General features: G+C 50.9%; 2 protein-coding genes across 14 annotated transcripts in view; both read left to right on the forward strand.

The window, feature by feature from the left end:
• Positions 1-22,785, forward strand: part of MXRA7 (matrix remodeling associated 7) — a 1,130,960-nt gene that overhangs the window by 845,075 nt on the left and 263,100 nt on the right. Inside the window, exon 1 of one of the 13 annotated variants that reach the window (XM_050764465.1) lies at positions 17,658-17,661. The exons of the other annotated variants lie outside the window; for them this stretch is intronic. The gene's annotated coding sequence lies outside the window, so the exon portion shown is untranslated. Of the gene's footprint in view, positions 1-17,657; positions 17,662-22,785 lie in introns of those variants that run through there. 13 annotated transcript variants of the gene reach the window in all.
• JMJD6 (jumonji domain containing 6, arginine demethylase and lysine hydroxylase) overlaps positions 1-22,785 on the forward strand; it is a 1,042,475-nt gene that overhangs the window by 795,350 nt on the left and 224,340 nt on the right. The window lies entirely within an intron of this gene.

The raw sequence follows: 22,785 nt of genomic DNA on the forward strand, positions 1-22,785 counted from the left end.
TTGTGCCACTGCACTCTAGCCTGGGTGACAGAGTGAGACTCCATCTAAAAAAAAAAAAAAAAAAATTGCAAAATAATCTCACAATATGTCAGGTGTGGTGGGTCATGCCTGTAATCCTAGCACTTGGAGAGGCTGAGGAGGGAAGATCACTTGATCCCTGGAGTTCGAGACCAGCCTGGGCACCATAGTGAGACCCTGTTTCTATTTTAAAATTTCATTTATTAAAAAGTATGTTTTTTAAAAAAAAACCTCATGTCTTAAGAAAGTTTATAGATTTGTGTTGGGCTGCATTCAAGGCCATCCTGGGCTACGTGTGTCCCATGGGCCACAGGTTGGACAAGCTTGTTCCACAGGTTGATTTTCACATTGCCCATCTTCCTTTGAGTGTAGGAGTCTGAAATGGAGGTTAGCATGTAAGAGGCTTGTAGGGAGTGCTCTTGGACCAATAGCTGTGGAAGGGAAAGGAAAGAAGCAGAATTGAGCAAAAAGAGAAGTTGAGCTGGCACTGCAGTCTCAACAGAGGCCTCAGCCTACCCTACGGACGTTCTGAAAAATCAGATGACCCTTCTGAACTGCTTGGGTTGGGGTGAGAAGGCCAGGCCTCTGTACCCTGCATCAATCAGTCGGTCCAGTCTGAGCAGAGCCAATGACAGTAGCAAAGGACTAACAAAGTTCCAGGTTCTGCCGAGTTTGAGGAAGAAGCCCAGGAGAAGCCTCAGCCTCTTCCCAAGAGGATTCTCCTGCTTGTGTTCAAGGTCACACAATCTATGGACTCCAGACAACTGGCAGGACTTATTTGCATCCTAGCAAAGCTGAAACCACAAATGTTTTCTGTCTTCTATGCTTACTTTCTGGCCCCTTCCTACAGGTCCTATGGCTGGCAAGGCCCATGTGGGGATGCTGCTTTTCTTAGGATAAATTTTGGGAAGGGGGAACAGCTGTGTCAGGATGATGAGTTATCCTGAAAACCCTCCCTCTCAACCACACCTAAAGCTTCAGGTAAAACATTTTAAACACTCTTTGGCATACAAAGGTGAGCTCAGAAGAAAGTGAGGGAAGTCCTCAGAGGTCCCAAATGAAGCAGGAGCACAAATCAATGGGGTTGTCTCAGGGACTCGCTAGAAATTCGGGGAAGGGTTACGTTGGAGACATTTGAAATTGGTTTATCACGCAAACCAAATCTTGTTCTAGTGAAAGGCAGCTTGGGCTCTAATGGCTAAAGAAGGAACATAGGTGTTTGGAACTTGTTGCTTTGGGAATTTAATTTCCATAAGGAGAGGACGATGTTGTTTGGCATTCTAATTCTTGGTGGAAACTTGGTCAGGGAAAAGTGTTTGCATCCACACTTTGGACACTGGGTATCTGGGCTTTCTGATCTCATGCTGTGCAGGATAAACCCCTCCTTAATGACCCAGGTGTCTGTATTAGTCTGTTCTCATGCTGATAAAGACATACCCAGGACTGGGCAATTTACAAAAGAAAGAGGTTTAATGGACTTACAGTTCCACGTGGCTTTGTTCCAAGATGGGAGCAGGCACCAACAGCAGAAACAAGCCAGACAGTGTGGGCAGGCACTTCTGAGCCTGCGAGGGTAGGGGTGCCTTCCTGGGACCCCAAGAGTACAGGGATGCCTGAGTCTGCTGCCACAGTTTGGGTAGCTGCAGTGGCACCCGGGAGGGCAGGGCTCTTTCCTGCTCCTGGCCCCCCAAGAGCACAAGGAAGCTCAGATCTGCAACCACAATTTGGGTGGCTGCAGCCCCACCAGGAGGGCAGGACTCCTGCCTGCTCCGTAGAGCGTGCAGCCCCAGCCATGCCTCCCTGCTGCAGCTGGTGTGACGGCAGCACCAGGCCATCTGGAGCAGCTGCTACCATCATTAGAGTCACCCATCACCTCGGTTTGCCCAGGACTGCAAGATTCCCCAGGAGACAAGACTTTCAGTACTGAAACTAAAAAGTCCCAGCCAACTGGGATGAGTTGGTCACCCTGTCTAGGCCTGAGATCAAACCTTAGAACTTCCCTTGACTCTCTTCTAGGTTGGATTCAGTTTCCTGGATCTTCCTCTTTCTTCGTTTACTTCCTGATTTCTCTGGAGAACATTATCAAGCAACTTTTAAAGAAAGGCTGTGTTCGTATATGTATACCAAATCATCACGTTGTATACCTTAAATATACACAATTTCAATTTCTATTTATCAATGGTACTTTGATAAAGCTGAGGAAAAAATGTTTAAGTGGGTGTGTTGAAGATAATCTGTATCCTTATATGTTTGAAATGTCTTTATTCTGCCATGAGGTTTTTGATAGATAATGTAGCTAGACATATAATTCCAGGTTGAAAATAATTTTCCTTCTAACATGCAGCCATCCTGCACCCATTGGCTTCTAGTACCCAGTGTTACTGGTAGGCAATGTGGTCCTAGTCTGCCCTCCTTTCTGTACAGAGCCTGCTCCTCTTTTTCCTAGGTTCCTCAGCTCTGTTTTCTTTAGTTTTTGCATTTTGAAATTGTGTATTTTCCAGTCCTTCTATTGAACTTTTCATTTTAGCAAGCATATTTGTTCATCTCAGGAGCTCTTTGATGGTTCTCTGGGGTTTTCTTATCCCAAGAAAACTGAGCTCTCTAATGGATGGAATATATTCTGCAGTCTCCCTGAGTATATTCATTAGAGGGTTAAATGCTATCTTCTGTTCCGTGAATGATTTCTGCTTCCTCTGGGCCAGCATTTTTGTTGCTTTCCTGCTTTTTCTCCTTTGCATGGATGGTCTTCTTCAAATGCCTGGGGATCCTTCATGGCTCATTCACATGCAAGAGGGAAGGACGGGGTTGTAGGCTGGTGTTTCCTCTGCTATGGAGTAAATTGGCCTCCCCATCCCCTCCTGTGTAGGCTGGGGTGGGGGCCTACGTGCGGGATGGGCAGGGATTTTCTCTGGAGCATCAGTATCTTCACAGGGACACACTCATATTTGGCAGCCTTGCGGTTCAAAGGCCTTAGCTTTCCCCAGCAGTTCTTTAGCGAGGAGCCTTCCAGGATGTCATTGAGTGAAATGCACAGAGGGTGGGAGAGGGTGAACTGCTACGTGTGCAGTTGTTTCATAAACAGACTGTCAATGACTCCCCTGTCCTCAGCAAGCACCTTTTGCTCTACAGAATCTCTTGCCTCTGAGCCCCGAGTCTCGGGGGCTCTGTCTGGTCACTGCCCCCTCTCTCTGCAGTTCTATCCTGAGCTGCAGCACTCTCTACCTGTGTAGCAAGCAACACCTCCCATCCACTGTCTCCCAGGGATTGGTGACCCCCCACCCCTGTCTTGGTGTTGTGGGTTTATTCTTTTTAGTCTATTACATTTGCATTTTGAGGCCAGGGGCGGAGGGGAGCTTGGAAGATACACATATGCACAGCCTTCGAAACGGAAGCTTTGGCTCAAGATTGAATCGGGGCTTGCCATGAAATAGAGGCTCCCATAACACAAATAAAATTGGACATTTATGGATGCTTGTAACACGTGAGGCTCTGTAGTTCACATGCTTTGTCTTTTTTATTTCTCATTGTTTTTATCCCCATATTACAATTTAAAACTGAGATGTATAAAAATTAAGTAACTTGCTCCAAATCACATGGCAGGTAAAAAGTGGAGGCAGAATTCTAACCCCCACCCACTCAAAGTGAAATTAGCCAAGTACCTGCCAAGCAGCAGGGGAGATGTACCCGTGGGGCTGCTTCCAAAATCCCCAGCCACATTTGTGTTCCAGGAAAATTGCACACACCAGGCTTCCTCCAGGAGCCTCCCCCAAGAGAGGCAGCCTTGGGAATCATCTGACCCAGCCTGGGACAGGTATGGGGCTGCATCCTGCCCCTTCCCGTCTTCCATGCCATTAATGGGCCTCAGCTAGAGCCTCGCCTGGGGCCACCTCTTGCTCTGACAGCTGTAGGAGATGGAGGGAGCTGAGACTTCTTCAAGCTGAGCCTAAGGCAGAGCTCTTCCTGCATTCCCTCCCCTGGGCTGCCGGTAACACCACCCGAATGAGACAGGAATAAATACAGGGTGGGTCACAGGATAATTAAAAAATTCCAGGCGCTGTTTTGTCAGAAGCCTTGGAACCAGAGCAACTCCATCTTGAATAGGGGCTGGGTAAAAACAGGCTGAGGCCTACTGGGCTAGTCACAGGATGAGATAAGAGGTCAGCACAAGATACAGGTCATAAAGACCTTGCTGATAAAACAGGTTGCAGTAAAGAAGCTGGTCCAAACCAAAACCAAGATGGCGACGAGAGTGACCTCTGGTTGTCCTCCCTGCTACACTCCCACCAGCACCATGACAGTTTACAAACGCCATGGCAACATCAGGAGGTTACCCTGTATGGTCTAAAAAGGGGAGACATGAATAATCCACCCCTTGTTTAACATATAATCAAGAAATAACCATAAAAATGGGCAACCAGCAGCCCCGTCTATAGAGTAGCCATTCTATTATTCCTTTACTTTCACAATAAACTTGCTTTCACTTTATTCTACAGACTCGCCCTGAATTCTTTCTTGCACAAGATCCAAGAACCCTCTCTTGGGGTCTGGACTGAGACCACTTTCCTATAACAGTTTCACATGACTAGAGGGTATGAGCTGATAAAACCCTGGAAACCAGGGTGTGTGGACCCACCATGGTGCTGGATTTGACCCGGGTTCCTCCTAGGATCTCATTATACGCTCATTAACATCCTAAATCACACACCTGCCAGCGCCAGGACAGTTCCAAGACCACCTGTATTTGGTGTAAAAATGAGTGGCACCATAATTCTGAGAAATGTCCACCTTTTTCCAGGAACTTTCATGAACATCCCATCCCTTGGCTGAAGAAACCCATAAAGATGAAACCCCAAACCCACTGCGCCATCCTCTCTTGAGAACGCTGCTCTCCCCTTTCTTGTGCACTTTCTGTTTTGCAATAAATCTCCATACTTTCACTGTTTTCTGACTCATCCTTGAATTCCTTCTTGAAATGGTGTCAAGAGCTGGGGTTGAGGTCCCACCGGCATTCGGGGACCTCCTCAGGCCCATTGGTATCATGAAGAGTATTTGAAGTGACAGCCACTGTGTACTGAAGGACTACCATGGTCAAATACATCAACTCCAATTCCCCATAACCCTTAAAGATAGGGACTTGCGTCCCCATTCTTCTGATAAGAAAACTGAGGCTCGACGGTGAAGGAACTTGCCCAAACCACCCAGCTGGTCAGCGACAGAGCCAGACTTTAACTGGGTCTGAAATGTGCTCATGCCAGCGTGAGCTATAGACAGCGACAGGACTTCCACCTCTGCCACACCCTGGCATGGCCCTGTGTAAGTTTCAGTGCTGTAGAAGGAATAGCACTCAAATATAAAATTTTCTTTTTTAATTCTCAGCAAGGCAAGTTACTTCCATAGAAGGGTGGCCCTTACAGATGGAGCAATGGTAAGCGCACCCTTGGACAAGGGAGGGGAAGGGGCTCTTATCCCTGACGCACGTGGCCCCTGCTGCTGTGTGGTTCCCCTATTGGCTAGGGTTAGACTGCACAGGCTAAACTAATTCCAACTGGCTAATTTAAAGAGAATGATGGGGTGAGTGCTTTGGCAGGAGTCAGGGCAGAGCAGGTAATCTGAATGAGTTAGGGTGGAGCAAGTGATTAAATGAGTTAGGGTGCAGTAGGTGATCAGAAGGAGTCAGGGTGGAGCAGGTGATCAGAATGAATCAGGGTGGAGTAGGCAATCAAAAAAGGTTGCTTTACGAGACAGTAAGTTTAAAAGTAGAAGGCAAAGAATTAAACACACTGACGTATTAATTCTTGGAAAATAAATGTAGAACTCATATCTAATAACCCTAAGGGGCAACCAGGCCCCAAAACCTGGGTTCAGGCTCAAGAGGCCCCTAGCCAAGGTGCTCCCAATGCCACTGGGTTACGACCCTTGGGAGTTTTCAAGGGTGAACCTTGGGCACTGCCCCCTTCAGAACCATTGTCTGGGGAAAACAGCCACCTGATTGTTGGTCAAGATTCTGGATTAATCCTTCACCTGCCTGGCCCCAGCTGGCCACTTGACCCAGCGCTGTGCCCCAGCCAGGGATGCGTCCTTGCAGCCAGCAGCGCTTCCTTCAGCATTAATCACATTTACAGCTGGCTCACAGAGCCGGCAGCCTGGCAGATGCAGCTGCGAAGAATGTGGGTTGGGAGGTGGTGGTAAAAAAAAAAAAAAAAAAAAATTCGGGGAGTCCAGGGAAGGGGGAGGGGGTGCGGGTGACAGGAAAGGAAATGGATGTAAGATCTAACTTTTAAGGGTAATTGTCACAAAGATTGGAGATTGTAGAGAAAATATTTGCAAAAGCATCTAGCCCACTGTCTCCCCTTTCCTAGAGGAAGTCAGCGCCAGAGACCAAGGAGGTAGGGAGGGGTCTTGGTGCAGAGGTGTGGCACCAGGAGGGGCTGGAAGGGGGTACTAGGTTCTCCGGGCAGGAATTGCTGCACAGAGCCGCTGGGTGTAGAGGCCGGAACCCCAGGGGAGCTCCCGCTGCCTGCCAGGCTCTCAGCAGGCTGAGCTCATGCAGTTGCCCTGAAGACCCCGGATGGAGATCGCACAGTCCCCCTCCTCACCGATGAGTCCCACTCCACTTTATGGCAGCCTTGCTTCAAGAAATTTCTGTTTTCATCACCAAGGTTTGGTCTTGGGCTTCAGCCTCGGATCCTGCCCTCTGGGGACCCCTCTCCTTCCCGACGTGGGAGGAGGAGAAGGCAGAGCCGGGGCGGGTGAGCAGCCGAGGGTCTCCAGGCAGAGCTCCTTATGCATAAAACAGGAGGGTTTTTCCTCCGCAGCTAATCAGAACCTCTGGGCGGAAAGACTGCAAATGAAGGGCCTCGTCAAGTCATTTCCCTTGCAAATGAAGCTGCCGCTCCGGCGCTTTTGCCTCTTTCATACCTCATCAACACCGCAGGTGACCCGGGGCCCGCTGCTCGGCTCGAACCCGCGCCGGGGAGCTATTTGGCACATTTCAATTAGCGTGACGGGTGCCTGGTAAACCACCGAGGCCGGCTGCGGGCACCTGCAATCCCTGACCCCCGACGCCCTCCCCGAGACCCTGGAGACGCGGCTCCGCCCCCACCGGTAATTAGCAGATTTTCAAGGCCGAGGTCCCCAAAGCCCAGCCCAGCTGGAGAGATCAGCGCTGCGGTCCTGCCGCGCACTCCACCGCCAGCCTCTCGGGAGTCAAGGGATCCGCCTTCAGGGTGTAAGTGCGGCTGGGGGGCCTCGGGAGGGGAAGGGTGGTGTCTGGGGAGTCCAGGCCAGTTCTTAGGGCAGACGGCTACGGGCCACGTCCGCCGGCAGAGCTCAGCTTCAGATACACCCAGAGAGAAAGAAAACCTCAAGCCGCTCACCCTCTGGGTGCCTCAAAGTCTTTCTATCTGTAACATAGGCCAATGAAATTACCTACCTTGTAGGGACTTAGGAGTAAATGAGATGATCTGGGTATAGACTTGCCCGCAGTATCTGGAACTTAGGAAGTGCTCAGTAGGGGCCAGGCGCGGTGGCTCACGCCTGTAATCCCAACACTTTAGGAGGCCAAGGCGGGAGGATCGCCTGAGGTCAGGAGTTCGAGACCAACCTGGCCAACATGGTGAACTCTTGTCTCTACCAAAAATACAAAACATTAGCCGGGCGTGGTGGCGCACACCTGTAGTCCCAGTTACTCAGGAGGCTGAGGCAGAAGAATCGCTTGAACCTGGGAGGCGGAGGTGGCAGTGAGCCGAGATGGCACCATTGCACTCCAGCCTGGGCGACCAGCAAAACTAAAAAAAAAAGAGAGAAAGTGCTCAATAGATGCTAGTCACGATTTTTGTTAATATTCTATCAGCGCTTTCCCTCAGTGCAGATATCAAATCCACCACACAGTGTACAGTGATCCTACTATAGAAACAACCACTTACCGTGAGAGAGAGGATGAATTACTTGACCTCTGTGCTGCTGTTCTTGAGCATAAATAATGTACCTATTTTGCCTGGCGGAGTGGCTCATGCCTGTAGTCCCAGCACTTTGGGAGGCTGAGGCAGGAGGGTTGCTTGAGGTCAGGAGTTCGAGATCAGCCTGGGCAACAGAGCAAGATCCCGACTCTACAAAAAGTAAAAAGATTAGTTGGGCCTCGTAGTGTGCACCTGTAGTCCCAGCTACTGAGGAGGCTGAAGTGGGAGGGCCACTTGAGCTCCTCAACCTCCTGGTTGAGGCTGCAGTGAGCTGTTATCGGACCACTGTACTCTAGCCAGGGCAATGGAGTGAGATCTGTCTCTAAAAATAAAGTACCTATTTTGTGGGGTTACTTGGGGGACTGACAGATAACAGAACTCAAGTGCTCTTTAAGGACTTTGAACCAGATTGCTGCATCCAAATCCTGGCCCCACCCCACCTCGCTGTGTGACCTTGGGCAAGCTACTTCAAGTGTCTGTGCCTCTGTTCTTCCTCTTAGCGTGGGGGCCTGTAGCAGTTCTCACTACGAGGACTATAAGGCATTGCTAGAGAATACTTTTTATAAAGGAATATCATGGCTCCATCAGATAGAACAAACAAATGCCCATGATTTTATTTAACTCATTAATTCATGAGGGAGCCTGCAAGGTGCCACAACCAAGTTCAAAGGAGAATTCAAAGAGCATACCTCAGTAGACAGTCAGGAAATGAATTTACAAATAGATGCAAAACAGGCCATGAGGCAGGAATCAATTGCATTCCATCCAAAGCTTCCTCCTTGGCACTGAGCTTGGGTGTGGGGACCCCTTGCCAGGGCTTCTGAGGCCAGAGCTCCTGGGATCATCACGGCCTTTTCAGCCATCCCTTTTCAGGACCTGTCACCTTGTAGGGAGACTGCTAGAACTGGGACACAGGTTCCCCCATCCTCCGAATCATCTGCCCTCAAAGCTCCAATCCTCTTCCTTTCTGGGGAAGTGACATTTAGTGAAACTATCTCCCATTCTCCAAGGCTCAGAGCCGTCCCACCCTCAGAATTTTATCTTCCACCCTCCTAGCCCTTAGGGGTGGATGAGAGAGAGAGAGAGAGAGAGAGAGAGAGGGTGCGCTCTGAATTTGGATTCTTTTAAAGTGAGGACAAATGACACATTATGGTCCCCAGTACTTTAAAATATTGCCTTGCCTCTGTTCAGAGGGCGGCTTCTCAGTTCACCCAGGAGGGAGAGACCCTCAGAACTCTGCCAGTCATCTTCTCAGGGGAGCCTTTCCTGTCCTCACCTCCCACCTCATCCCAGCAGCCTGGCTTGGCATTTCCAGAACTCCAGGGCTTAGCTCAGAGCCTACAGGTGTGGTCTGTCTCCCTGCAATGACCCAGGAACTCTCTGAGGGCAGGGCTGGGTCTTCATCTCTCCACTGTCTGGCATCATCCTGGCAGGGATGGAACTCAACACATACCCCAGCCCCAGTCTCCCAAATGAATGAGCAAACCCTGAGTCTTGGTTTGAGGCTTGGTTCCTGCAGCAGCCTCGCCCCTTCGCCCTGGGAAAGCTCCCAGATGAGCAGCGTTGGGCAGAGGTGCAGGGTCCTCAGCCTCTGGCTTGCCCCACTCTCTTCCACTCTACTCTCCTCTCCTCGATCCACCCCACCTCTGCTAGTTAGAGAAGCTCTTTGGAGATTCCTCTTGAATTTTCATTAATTTCTATTGAATAATTAAAACCAGGAAATTAATATTTTCATCCTAAACCCGAATTGCAGTGTGTGGTTTTTCATAATTATAATTCCACTGTAGCATTAAACTTTCAAGTGAGCCATCCCTCTCGAGGGGCAGAGGGGACAAAGAGCTATGTCCTGGGAGCTTAAACACAGTATTTGGCTCAGGATATGCATGCAGTAATTACTTTTTAATGGATGGATGGATACATGGGTGGGGGGAAACAAAGACCTTTTCAGGACCCAGAAACTGATACCCCAAAACATGGTGCTTTGACATGAGGTGGCCTCAAGGTCTCCCTGACCGCCTCTGCAGTCCTCTGTCTCTCTCAGAGCACAGGATGAAGCTGTTCTGTGAAGTTTCCTTATCTACCCAGATACCAGACCTGCTAAAGAAGGATGCAACTGCCTTCCCTGAGGTGTTTTTTGTTGTTGTTGTTGTTGTTGCTGTTTTCGAGACAGAGTCTCACTCTGTTGCCCAGGTTGAAGCGCAGTGACGCCATCTCAGCCACTGCAACCTCCGCCTCCCAGGTTCAAGCAATTCTCCTGCCTCAGCCTCCCAAGCAGCTGGGCCTACAGGCACCCACCACCACACCTGGCTAATTTTTGTATTTTTAGTAGAGACAGGGTTTCACCATGTTGGTCAGGTTGGTCTCAAACACCTGACCTCAAATGATCTGCCTGCCTTGGCCTCCCAAAGTACTGGGATTATAAGGGTGAGCCACCACGCCCAGCCACTTCCCCGAGTTTTCATTACTAACTCATATTGCAGGAAGAAAGACTGCAGTCTGTCAACACACCTAAGCAGACTTGTCACACTGCTCTGTGGGCCCAACAGACTCTGACCCAGGCCATTATATGTTCTCCAAGCCCACAGAATCCCCCTGAAAATCATTTACCCTCTTAAAACATCCCTCTTGAAATCATCCCCATTTTCCCACCTTCCTTTCCCCTATGACGAAAAGTCCGTAAGTATCTGTGCTGGATGCGGTAGCTCACGCCTATAATCCCGGCACTTTGGGAGGCCAAGGCGGGCGGATCACCTGAGGTCAGGAGTTCGAGACCAGCCTGGCCAGCATGGCAAAACCCCATCTCTACTAAAAATACAAAAAAATTAGCTGGGCGTGGTGGCAGGTGCCTGTAATCCCAGCTACTTGGGAGGCTGAGGCAGGAGAATCGCTTGAACCCAGGAGGCGGAGGTTGCAGTGAGCCGAGATCGCACCATTGCACTCCAGCCTGGGGGACAAGAGTGAAACTCGTCTCAAAATTGAAGAAAAAAAAAGGTATATAAGTATCTGTAAGCCACCAAGTTACCGGGTGATCATTCTACAATTCCCCCATGCTGTGCACATTACAACAAATTGTGAACGCCGTTTCTCCTATTAATTAATCTGCCTTTGGTCAACTGATTTTCAGAGAAACTTCACCCCTACAAGCCCAACAGCCAAGACAGCAGTTTGAAAGCTTCTGAAATTAGGGCTGACACCACTACTTCCTGGGCTTTGTTTCTTTCATCAGGGAAATTGCAGGATACCAAGAGGCAGGAACCTGGTCAAAGAGGCTTTGCTTTTCCTGTATTCTTTTTTTATTTTTTATTTTTTATTTTTTTTGAGAAGGAGTCTCGCTCTGTTGCCCAGGCTGGAGTGCAGTGGTACAATCTTGGCTCACTGCAACTTCTGCCTCCCAGGTTCAAGTGATTCTCCTGCCTCAGCCTCCCAAGTAGCTGGGACTACAGGCCTGTGCCACCACGCCTGGCTAATATTTGTTTGTTTTCAGTACAGATGGGATTTCACCATGTTGACCAGCTGGTTTCAAACTCCTGACCTCAGGTGATCCACCCGCCTTGGCCTCCCAAGTGTTGGGATTACAGGCGTGAGCCAGCATGCCTGGTCTTTGCTTTTCCTGTATTCCTATCCAGTGCCAGGCCACCTCACATCCAGGTGTTCCCTGCCCTGCATCCAGCCTTGCCCGAAAGTGGGATTCCTCAAACATGGCATCTGTTCTGGGCCCTGGAACAGGCTGACTGATGAGAAGAAGCAGAAAGGTTTGGTCTGCAGCCCACAGCCTGGACTCTCAGGGACAGCCGGGAGATTGTTCTTGCAGGTGTGGACACCCTTCTAATCCCGATTACTACCTCTCTCGATCCTGGCAGGAATTGGGGTTCCACCATGTCACCCTCGTGGAGCTTTCGTTAGCCTTATTTGGGATACCAAGGGATAAGTGTCCCCTGATTTTACAGAAAGATCAAGAGCCAGTGAATAGGGTTTCCCAGCAAGGGACATGGAGCAGCGCACCTGCAGACGGTCCACGTGCTCGAGGCTGAAGACAGCTCGCCTCCGCGAGGGGCCCGCGCATATTTCCCCCAGGAGGAGGGAAGGACCCAATCATTATCCGGAGTCAGTGGTGAGTCCCAGACTCATGTTGTGGGTTGGGGGCAGCAGTGGTTTCTAAGGGGGTCTCCACAGCCAGGGCAGCAGGGAGAGAAGCCGGTGGGAAAGAGATGGGAAGTGAGTGGGATACAGCTTCTAAGGTGAGGCTGCTTCCCAGGCCCACCCTGGGGGCTCCTGAGAGGTAAGAGATGTGGAGGGAGGGCTCTCCAGGCTTATCCCTTGTGTAAGTCGGGATGCCCAGGCTTTTGTTTGTTTGTTTGTTTTTGAGATGGAGTTTTGCTCTTATTGCCCAGGCTGGAGTGCAATGGCGCAATTTCGGCTCACTGCAACCTCTGCCTCCTGGGTCAAGTGATTCTCCTGCCTCAGCCTCTCAAGTAGCTGGGATTACAGGCTTGTGCCACCAAGCCGGCTAATTTTGTATTTTCAGTAGAGACAGGGTTTCTCCGTGTTGGTCAGGCTGGTCTCAACCTCCTGACCTTAGGTGATCCACCCGCCTCGGCCTCCCAAAGTGCTAGGATTATAGGCGTGAGCCACCACGCCTGGCCAGGCTTTTCAGGTCAGTGCTCCCACCTGGCCAATCAGAAGCCCCCAGGAGCCGCATATCTCACCACCACCCATCTAAGCGCCTCTCCATGGTGGGGCCCTCCCTATAGATGCTGAGCTTTTTGAGGATGAGGATGGCTATGTTTACCACTATATCTCGAGGGTCAGGTCCAGGGCCACCCACAGGGCTGGAGTTCAGCAACTCTTACAGAGAATGGGTCTGATCCTCACTCTACCCTCCCTGCTCTGCTCCACCCACGCTAGCCTCTTTCCTCCATCTTGCACCTGCCTCAGGGCCTTTGCACAGGCTGTTCCTGCTACCTGGAACAGGTACCTCGTCCCTTTAGCTCACTCCCTCACTTCCTGCCCAAATGTCATGTCCTTGAGATCTCCCTAGAAACCCAGGACTACCTTCCCACCTTCCACACTCCCTCGCCCTCTTGCTGTGAGTTTCTCTATGACATGTATTAAATATTTGTTTATTGTCTGTCTTCTGCCAACTGCATTATAAGCTCCCCAAGAGCGGGCGCCTTCTTTGGTGCACAGCTGTAGCTCCAGAGTGTGGTGCTTGCAGGCAGCAGGTTCTCAATAAACTCTTGATGCATGAATGAATGAATGAATGAATGAATCACCTTCCCTGGCCAGGGAAGGAGCACAGGGCACTGGGCCTAATTGGGGAAACCTGTTCCCTTTAGACTCAGCTGGCATGCAGGGGCCAAGTGGCCTGAGTTTGGCACCAGGGATTTCATCCTCTCCCTCTGTAGCAAACGGTCACCTGCTTCCAGGCCATCCTGTTCCCTCCCTGCTGGTGGCCATGGCTGCACCAGCCCTCTCAGACTGAAGACCCACTCTGATTTTTGGGACCACACTCCTCCAGGTCCTCCCCACGGTTTCTGGCTGTACCCTCACCCTCAGGACCAACCCCCCCTCCTCCTCCCATCATCTCAGGCTCCATCTGCAAAGGTGGAATCAGAGAGAGGCCCAGACTGTACTGGGCAACCAAGCCAGTGTTCCATTTCAAATTGACGTTTAAAAGATGCCACTTTTAATTATGCTTGAGTGCAGTGTACCCTGAGGCCTTTTGTGGTAAATGGCTCTCAATAAACCCAGTTTATTCATTAATTATTATGAATTATTTTCTTAAGTAGTGGCAAGGGGAGGCAGGGCCACTCTCAGACCGCAAGTCACACATTGACTGTCAAATCCTCGATGAGCAGGCTCAGAGGAGCTGCCTGTGCTGGCTTCAACCAGCTCGCCTGGCCCCGGGCTGGGGTGCAGGAGACTCTGGACTGAGGCGGGGCTTCCAGAGTGTGGGGCAGGGCTGAGGGAAAGGAGGGCCTAGAGGAGCCATGGGCCACACCAGACAAAAATACCTTCCACCAGGGTGGCACTTCACCTTTGGGAAGCTCTTTCACTGGATAATGAAGACTTCTGTCTTCGGCAAAGTGGGGAAGAGAAGAGAATTACCATTACCACCAGCCAAGGCACCTGACACGTGTGGTCAGTGGTGAACTGGTAAGCTCGCTCTCCAGAAACAAAACAATCATCCAACATTTCTTTCTTCTTCTTTTTTTCTTTTGAGACGGGGTCTCGCTCTGTTACCCAGGCTGGAGTGCAGGGGCGCGATCTCGGCTCACTGCAGCCTCAACCTCCCAGGCTCAAGTGATCTTCCCACCTCAGCCTCCTAAGTACCTGGGACTACAGGCGCAGCACCACCACACCTGCCTAATTTTTGTAATTTTGTTTGTAGAGATGGGGTTTCGCCATGTTGCCCAAGCTGGTCTCGAACTCCTGAGCTCAAGTGATCCTCCCACCTCGATCTCCCAAAGTGCTGGGATTACAGGCCACTGCACCTGGCCTACCAATTCATTATTCATGGTTCTGTAATATTCCACTGTAGGGGCGTACAGGTCCCTTCACTTACCAGCTCCTCACTACTGGGCCATTCCCCACTTTTCATTATTCTAAACAAATCTGATGAACAGGCTTTTGCATAAATATCTACCCATACCCTCATTCACTTACCTCGGTGACATTTCTTTTTTTTTTTTTTTTTTTTGAGACAGAGTCTTGCTCCGTCGCCCAGGCTGGAGTGCAGTGGCCAGATCTCAGCTCATTGCAAGCTCCGCCTCCCAGGTTTACGCCATTCTCCTGCCTCAGCCTCCCGAGGAGCTGGGACTACAGGCGCCCGCCACCTTGCCTGGCTGGTTTTTTGTATTTTTTTAGTAGAGACGGGGTTTCACCGTGTTAGCCAGGATGGTCTCGATCTCCTGACTTCGAGATCCGCCTGCCTCGGCCTCCCAAAGTGCTGGGATTACAGGTTTGAGCCACCACGCCCGGCCCCTCACTGACATTTCTAAAGGTGAAATTACCTGATCATAGGACATGTGTTTTTAAGGCTTTGATGCACATTACTTAACTAATCTCGGGAAGAATGGTGATAAATTATACCCCAAAGTCAGCACTTTGGGAGGCCGAGATGGGCGGATCACTTGAGGTCAGGAGTTGGAGACCAGCCTGGCCAACATGCTGAAACCCCGTCTCTACTAAAAATACAAAAATTAGCGGGTGTGGTGGCAGGTGCCTGTAATCCCAGCTACTAGGGAGGCTGAGGCAAGAGAATCGCTTGAACCCAGAAGGCGGAGGCTGCAGTGAGCCAAGATCACACCACTGCACTCCAGCCTGGGCAAAAGAGTAAGACTCGGTCTCAAAAAAATATATGGATGGATGGATAGATAGATAGATAGATAGATAGATAGATAGATAGATAGATATAGATATATATATAGGTATATAGATATAGGTATATATATATAGATAGATATAGGTGTGTGTATATATATAGGGGTGTGTGTATGTGTATGTGTGTGTGTGTGTGTGTGTGTATGCCCCAAGGAAAGCTGTGTATAAGGGATCACAATGATCTTTATATACAAAATCTAGAACAAGGAAAAATGCAAATAAGAAATAACAAGTCCTGATTTCTAGTGCTTGCCAGTTTCCATGGTGTAATACTCCCACCCTGGCCAGTCTGGAGATACTAACAATTTAACAACTGGCTTGCAAAATTCCTGAAAATCTAACAACCATCTCTGGCAGCTCATGGGAGCTGACCCCAGCACCTTTGTGTGTGTGATGAGATTTACTCCTTCCCTGAAAGGAGGTCATGGTGAGTAATTTTATCTGTCAGCTTGACTGGGCCATGGGGTACTCAGGTACTGGTCAAACATTCTGGGTGTTTCTCTGAGAGTGTTTCTGGATGAGATTAACATTTGAAGGCCTGGTGCAGTGGCTTATGCCTGTAATCCCAGCACTTTGGGAGGCCAAGGTGGCCAGATCGCTTGAGCTCAGGAGTTCGAGACCAGTCTGGGCAACACAACAAAACCCCATTTCTACTAAAAATATAACAATTAGCTGGGCATGGAGGCACATACCTGTAGTCCCAGCTACCTGGGAGGCTAAGGTGGGAGGATCACTTGAGCCTAGGAAGTTGAGGCTGCAGTAAGCTGTGCTCACACCAGTGCACTCCAACCTGGGCAACAGAATGAGACCCTCTCTCCAAAAAAAAAAAAAAAAAAAAAAGAGGGAGGCAGGAGAGTCAGCATCAGAGGGATGAGATATACAGGAAGGACTTGACTGGTCATTGCTGGTTCTAAAGATGCAGGAAGGAATCAAGAACCAGGGAGTGCAGGCAGCCTCTAGAAAACAGAAGAGGAAGAAAATTGATTCTGCTACAGCCTCCAAGAGGGATGCAGGCAGCCCTGCTGACACATTGATTTTAGCCCAGTGAGGGCCGTTCCAGACTTCTGATGTTCAGGACTGTAAGATATATTGTGTTATTTTATGCCACTAAATTTGTGGCCATTTGTTTCCAACACAGTGGTATTTAACCAGGTGATGGAACAAAATTTCAGAGAGGTAAACTCTGTGGGTCACAGCTAGTGATGGGGGCCCAAAACAGGGTTTGACCCCGGGGCTGTCTGACTCCATGGCCTACGTTCTTTATTATATCCCAGGAGAGAAGTCACTCTTTACATGAAAGCACCTCTGGGAAGGTTGACAACTTCGTCCTATGTCAGGCACGGGAACTGGGCAGCCTTTCTTTATGAAACACCAGAAAATAAAAGAAACCGGCCGGGCGCGGTGGCTCTGTCACCCTAGCACTTTGGGAGGCCAAGGCCAAGATCACTTGAGGTCAGGAGTGCGAGATCAGCCTGGCCAGCATGGCGAAACCCTATCTCTACTAAAAATACAAAAAAATAGCCAGGAGTGGTGGGAGCCTGTAACTCCAGCTACGTGAGAGGCTGAGGCGGAAGAATTGCTTGAACCCAGGAGGTGGAGGTTGTAGTGATCCAGGATCGCGCCACTGCACTCCAGCCTGGGTGACAGAGCACGAGACTCAGTCAAGAGAAGAGAAGAAAAGCAGAGGGGAGAGAAGTGGAGAAGAAGAGAAAGAAAAAGAAAGAAGAGAAAGGAAAGGAAAATGCAAAGAAAAGGAAAGGAACCACCACAAGCAACCACATCCAGCTTAAGGCAGAGATGAGCTTGCAAGGAGGGGAAGCCCAAGGGCCAGAGTGAACCAGGAGCTGAAAACCAGATGGTGGCCGCGTGAGTGTGGCCTGCGCGGGCCGAGGCTTCCCGGTCCTGGGGTCCAGGGCTTGGACTCTGACTCCTCTATGGAGATGAGAGGTGTGGCCTTGGGGATGGACATGCAGAATCGAGACCCCTGCGGAAAGCCAGGCCCCTTCAGGACTGCGGCCTCTGTGGAAGGACAGAGAAAAACACCCATCCCCAGCACCGGCAGATGGGGGGGGGTCTGTCATTGGGAAAAGGAAGATTGGAGATACTGGCAGAGCGGTCTCCAGAACTGATGAAAACCAGGCACCAGCAGATTCAAGAAGCCGGCTTAAGTCCCCAGCAGGTCCCAGCCCTGGACACAGGGGCTCGGGACTCAGCCACTAGACAGGAGACTGTACCCTCCAGGCCTAGTGCCTTACCAAGCACTGCTCCTGGGAGAATGTTTGCTGAACGGATGGTGATGGGGAGAGGGAAAAGAGAGGGGAAAGTGAGGGTGTCTAAATCTGGCTTGAGACAAGGCTGGGGGATTCATAGTCTCTACCCACCCTCCACCTTCAGAGGTCCAAGGATCGGGTGGGCACCAGCATGGGGCTGGGGGAGCCATGGGGGCCAGGGGTATCTTCTGTGGGCCCAAGGAGCCCTCCCAGGGCTGAGACCCCAGCCTGAAACTCTCCCAGCACTCCAAAAGCCAAATCCCACCCAGCTCTGGGCTACTCCATGGGGCCCCAGGCTGGAGAAGACCCCCGGCAAAGGTTCTCTAAGGAAGAGGCGGCTGGTGGTCAGGCCTGGGCAGCTGTGAGAGGTGAGAGTTGAATGGGGAGAAAGTGCTCTGTTGGCTTCACGCCCCAACATCAGGGGGAACCAGCTGCACCGTTTCCCCAGAATCATGGTCTCTTGAGCCCAATATTCAAATATATGCAGACATCGGAGCCTGGACTATTTTTAGCTGAGACCCGGAGATGATCTCAGGCTGACTCGAGTGAGGGGGGCCAGTCCCAGAGGAGCACAGAATCAACCTGAAAAGTCCAGCTTGAGGACCACCCCTGTCTCCTGCTATAAGCGCCTGGATTCTGCACCCCAGGTGCCCTGAAGGTCTGTGTTGTGGGTGTTTATTTGGGGCGGGGGGACTGGTCTGGATCCCTGGGGGGCTGCGTTCTTTTTCCTTCGAGGCTTTTCTTCAGCAAACACTTTGCTTTTCTGAGAAAAGATAAAGCGGGCTGCACACTGGAGCCAGCAGCCTGACCGGGGGGCCGTTTAACTCCTGAGTCAGGACGTGTAGCTCGGCCTCTTATTATCTTCAAAGGCAGAAGTCTGACCCTTCTGTATGTGCCTCCCTGGGCTGTTATAGTTAACTTACCACAGCTGTGGCTTAAAACCACAGGAGCCTATTTCCTCACAGTTCTGGAGGCCCGAAGTCCAGCATCAGGGTGCCAGCAGGGCCGTGTTCCCTCTGAAGGCGCTAGAGAAGGGTCCTTCTTTGCCCTCCCACCTTCCGGCAGTCACCAGCAGCCCTTAGTATTTGCTGGGGCAGCTGCATGGCTCTGATCTCTGCCTCTGTCTTCACAGGGATTTCTCCCTGTGTGTCCCTGGGTCCTCTTCTGATAAGGACACCAGTCATCAGGCTTAGGACCCGTGCTAATCCAGTCTGGCCTCCTCTCAAATTGATGAACATCTGGAAACACCCTATTTCCAAGTAAGATCCTATTCACAGGCACCAGGGGTGCCTTCAATGCATCTTTTGTGGGGGAACATAATTCAACCCACAGCATCTTCTGCGTTGTTCTGCCCGAGGACAGCCACCCCTCCAGCAGCCGCGGTGAGGAGAAGGCCCCCCAGGTTTGGGGTTTCTAATCTTGGGTGGCAGCAGGCTGGGAACCGGGGACCACTTGAGCCTGTGCTCTCCTGCCAGGAGGGGCGGCAGCTCCTTGCCCCTGGAGACAGTGCGGCTCCCGAGAGCAGCTGAGTGCCTTGCAGTCATCAACAGCCACCTCATCTCAGTGGCAGCACCTGGAATCTTACCTGCCTTACCTCCTTTAGTCCTCAACACCTGTGTCCCAGGATGATGTCCCTTATTCTACAGAGGAGGAAGCTGAAGTGCAAACTAAGAGGAAGTTCTGCAGCAGCAGGTTGGGTGCCGGGTGCCAGCCCGGCGAGGAGCTCGGTGCTGTTGCGAGGACTGTGACAGGGCTTTCACCCCATCTTCCCTTCTGAGCCGGGCTTGTCGGGATGGGATGGCGGGGTCTGCGCCTGCACAGCCAAGGAGGAGCAGGGCAGCCTCTCCCTAGCACAGTCCTGAAAAGAGGACCCCGTCCCCATTAAGGGAATGCATTGATCCCTTTTAGAGAGTGCTAGGCCAATACATGGAGGAGCCAGTGCGGTCAGGCAGAAAGGGGTGGATAAACCTAAACCCTGCGGACCTCTTTTTTGAGACCCCAAACTGCTCTTGACCCCCAGAGGTCAGATCTTCCCCAGGGGAGGGTGTGGGAAGGTGGGGTTAGGGAACATACGGAGTCTTTGGGAGCCTTCTAAGTCAGCCGAGGGAGTTGGGGCAGCCGCAGGGCCAGAGCACAGGGAAGGCAGGTCCACCAGGTCTAGCTGCTCGGCCTCCAGCCCCGCCAGGCCCAGTTAAGAGGGTGCCTTGGCTGCCAAGAGAAGAACCCAGGGTAGGGACTGCCTCCTGGACCTCCACAGGCAGCTGGCCTCCTACAGGCCTGCTGGGAGCTGGGACCCTGTCCCCTCTGCTGCCCTCCAGCTTTCCTGGCTCTGGGGGATGGAACTCGTTACCAGCCTCCCACTCATGTTATTTCTCGTGCCCTTGAACTTCAGGACTGTCTTGGAGCCACCGAGGCCTGTTTGCATCCTTTGCCCCCAGGTCCAGCTGGATCCCCCACCTTTTCCTCCACTGGGCTCAGCCTAGTGGACCCTGGGCTGCAAGAGAAGTTGCGTCAGCCCACGTGCTGGGGCTGGAGGCCAAGGCTTCAAATGAGGCCTCCCCAAGTTGGTACGCAACTCCTTGGAGGGCAAAGCCACGAGGGCTGCAGAGGAGCTAGCCAGGTATGATGGGTGAGTGCAGTGGTTCACAGCAGAACCACATTAGACACACAGAGGAGTGCTTTATGAAACTCGGATGCCTAGCTGGGTGCGGTGGCTCACGCCTGTAATCCCAGCACTTGGGGAGGCCGAGGTGGGAGGATCGCTTGAGCCTAGGAGTTTGACACAAGTCTACGCAACATAGTGAGACCCCCCCTCCACCACCCATCTCTATAAAAAAAAATTAGCCAGGTTTGGTGACACTCGCCTGTGGCCCCAGCTACTCAGGAAGCTGAAGTGGGAAGATTGCTTGAGCCCAGAAGTTTGAGAGCTCCAGCCTGGGTGACAGAGTGAGACCCTGACTCTAAGAAATTTTTTTTTTTTTTTTTTTTTGAGATGGAGTCTCAACCTCCACCTCCTAGGCTCAAGTGATTCTCCTGCCTCAGCCTCCCAAGTAGCTGGGATTACAGGCGTGCACCACCATGCCCAGCTAATTTTTGTATTTTTAGTAGAGACAGGGTTTCACCATGTTGGTCAGGCTGGTCTCGAACTCCTGACCTCAAGTGATCTGCCCGCCTTGGCCTCCTAAAGTGCTGGGATTGTGGGCGTGAGCCACCGTGCCTGGCCCTGCCTAGATATTTTGGTTTTTGGCTTAATTGGCTCCTCAGGTGAGTCCACAGGCTGAGGGACTTCATCACACCTGTTTCCTCACCTGTGCGTGGGGAGGGGTGGTCACCTGGCAGGGTGGTGCTGAGGCCAGCTCGTGCCTGCCCTTCCCTCCACTGTTCAGAGTTGGGCCAGGGCTGAAGGAGGCGTGGCCAACTTCAGAGGCAGGCATGGGAGCCGCAGCTCTGCCTGGCACTGACATCTGGGGCTGCAAATTCGTTCTAATTCTCAACTTCTCTCCCTCTACTGCCAGCCAGCCCCTCCAGCTTCATTTAAAAGTTCAGACAGGATTCAAAAGTAGGCTGATATATAAAGACCTATTAAAACTCAGCAATAAGAAAACAACTCAATTAAAAAATGGGCAAAAGACCTGAACAGACACCTCGCCAAAGATGATACACAGATGGCAAATAAATATATATGTCACATCATATGTTATCAGGGAAATGCAAATTAAAACAGCAATGAGATACCACTGCACATCTATCAGAATGGCCCAAATCCAAAACACTAACAACCCCAAATGCTGATGAGGCTGTGGAACAATAGGAATTCTCATTCAGGGCTGGTAATACAAAATGCTGCAGCCATTTTGGAAGACAGCTTAGCAGTTTCTTACAAAGCTAAACGTACTTTTACCATATGATCCAGCAATCGTGTTCCTTGGCATTTACCTGAATTAGTTGGAAATTGTGTCCAGGAGCTTCTGGACAGCTGCACATGTGGAGGTTCCTGGAAGGTGGCCATCCAGGGAGGGCATGGAAGTTCCATGTCCTCCGCCCCCCTCATACCTCGCCCTACACATCTCTTCATCTGTATCCTCTGCAAAATCCTTTACAACAAACCGGTAAACCTAGGTATGGCCATGTGACTAAGCTCTGGCCAATGCAGCACAATCAGAATTGGCATGAGCTGACTCCCCCCCTCTCCTTTTTCTCTTTCGTTGGATGGAATGAGGCCTTAGAAGGGAGCCATCTTGGACCAGATGAGGGCAAGAGTCCAGAAATGCTGGAAGACCAAGATGCATCTTTGGCAGATGATATTTTCCAAAGATAGAGGCAACACTATATCCCATTCCACGAGCGCTTCTTCTACTGTGACTTTGACACCCCTCCCATTGAGAGGTGGCATCTATGTTTCCTCCTCACGAACTGTAGCAGGAGGGGCTTTGTGACTCCCTCCACCAATAGAGAATGCCAGCATCGACAGCGTGTGGCTTCCAAGGCTAGTTAAAAGAAAAAAAAATGCCTTTCACTTCCATCTTGTTCTCCTGGGACGTTCACTCTGGGAACCCAGCCACCATGCTGCAAGGAAGCACAAGAGTCCTGGGAAAGGCCCACGTGGATGGGAACCACGGGCCCCAGCCCAAATCCCCTGCTGAGCTCCCCAGCTGACAGCACCAACTTGTCAGCCACGAGTGAGCTGTCCTGGAAGTGATTCTCCAGCCTCCGGGCGAGCCACCTCAGCTGATGCCACGTGAAGCAGAGACAAATTACCTCCACCAAGCCCTGCCCAAATTGCAGATCTGTGAGCAAAACAAATGACTATGATTGTTATAAGCAAAAAAGAAAATAGAAAAGAAAATGGATTCCACTCAAAAACTTGGACGTGAACGTTTATAGCAGCTTTATTCAGAACTGCCAAAGCTTGGAGGCAACCAAGATGTCCTGCAGTAGGTGAATCTGTAAACAAACTGTGATGCATCCAGACAATGGAATATTATTCACGGCTAAATGGAAATGAGGCATCAAGCCATGAGAAGATGCGGAGGAATCTTAGATGCACGTTACTAGGGGAAAGGAGCCAATCTGAGAAGGCTGTAATCTAAGAAGACTGTAAGGGCTCCAACTACCTGATGATCTGGAAAAGGTAAAGCTGTGGAAACGGTCGTAAG

The sequence above is a fragment of the Macaca thibetana genome, chromosome 16, assembly GCF_024542745.1.
Source record: "Macaca thibetana thibetana isolate TM-01 chromosome 16, ASM2454274v1, whole genome shotgun sequence".
NCBI lineage: Eukaryota > Metazoa > Chordata > Mammalia > Primates > Cercopithecidae > Macaca > Macaca thibetana.